This window comes from Chrysochloris asiatica, unplaced genomic scaffold (assembly GCF_000296735.1).
Source record: "Chrysochloris asiatica unplaced genomic scaffold, ChrAsi1.0 scaffold00529, whole genome shotgun sequence".
Classification (NCBI taxonomy): domain Eukaryota; kingdom Metazoa; phylum Chordata; class Mammalia; order Afrosoricida; family Chrysochloridae; genus Chrysochloris; species Chrysochloris asiatica.
This window is the reverse complement of record NW_006409047.1, coordinates 650,211-651,924: the sequence shown is the minus strand read 5'-3', so window position 1 is coordinate 651,924 and position 1,714 is coordinate 650,211.

Here is a 1,714-nt window from a genome sequence, read left to right as displayed (position 1 = left end):
TAGGATTCCTGGTATGGCATTGTAAGCACTGGATCACAAGGTTGGTTTGAACCACAAATTCAGCAGTTCAAAGTCAGAAGTCACTCCTTAGAAATGCTCAACAGGGTTGCTGTAAGTCAAAACTGGCTCAGCCAGCATGTAACAACAAAAACAGTTGAGTTCTATGCCACAGATGGAGCTTTCTGTATTTGTCATCTATGACACAGGCACACTGATGAAATGCAAAACTTTCTTGAAATAAAATGTACAATCCACCTCCCTTCCATCACTTCATGCCTATTACTGATAATACCATTACATCTGTCTTATCAATTTATGAAATTTAGGTGTAACAAGCTTGTTATGAGTCATTAAGCTAGGCTTCTTATTGAAACCATTGGGTAAACTTTAAAAATACTCATGTCTACATAACACAACCGGAGATTCTGATTTATTTAAAGTGGTGAGTCAGAAGGTTTATTTTTTTTATTACCCCAGGAGGTACTTTGCTGTTATTTATTACTGTCAAGTAAGTTCCTACCCAGAGTCACCCTGTATAGGGTTTCCTCAAAGCAACTGGCAAGCTTGAACAGTCAAAATTGTGTTTCAAACCAACTTTGTAGTCCAGTGTATTAACCTCGCTTTTATGTTCTAACACCACATCTTTGCACACTTCATTATAATACTTTACTATTTCTTCTAGAACTGCTCTTTGAAATATTCTGTTTTGCTCTTTTACATCATCATTTCTTCCATGAACTTATGAGACTCTACTCTCAAGAACAAGTTTCAGAGGTTATTCTGACATTCATTTTGGACTTTTCTTCTTTCTTTCTTTTTAATTACCTTTGCTGTCTTCATGTACTGTGTCCTCATTGTCTAGTTTAAGTAGTTAGTGCTCAGTGTGTCAAATCTATTCTTGAGATGGTCTCTAAATTCAGGTGCAATGTGATAAAAGTCATACTTTAACTTGTTGGAATTTGTTTTAATTTTCTTCTTTTACTACTTGAACTTGCATATAAGCAATTAATGGTCTATCAGTTTCTGGTCTAGTCAGTTTGTGTCCTTATTCTAATTGATGGTATGAGGCTTTTACATTATCTTTTTTTAGAAATATAGTTTATTTGATATCCGTGTATTCCATTCACTAAGGTCCATATATTTCAGTCACTGTGTGTTGTTAGAATAAAGGTATTTGCAATGATTAAGTCTATAGTTTTGCAAATTTCTATATGATCCCCCGAATAATTTCTATCACCAAGGTCATATTTTCTAACTACAGATCCTTCTGTTTTGTTTCCAACTTTTGCATTCTAATCTCAAGTGAATAACAATAAATTTTGGCTGCATGCTTTTTCAATTTCAGACTCCAGAAACTATAAAATATAGGAATTAGTGGTTGGTATATAAATTAGAATAATAGTCATATTAAGTGGTCTTCCAGGTGGGGGTATGGATATTATCCTATCACTGACAGCACTGAATTCCAAGATAGATCTTAAATGTTCTTTTTGGCAATGCAATACCATTCGTCTTTAATTTGTCATTCTTGGGATAGTAGATAATATATTTGACTGATTCAAAATGTTGAGTACCAATCCATTTCAGCTCACTAATCTCTAGACAGCTGTCTTTCTGCTTCCCATTTCATTTTATTGAATTCAAATTTCCTAAGAGGAAGACCCCCACCATGATTGCTTGAAAAAGTGGCAGCATCAGTGGACTCAAGTGTGGC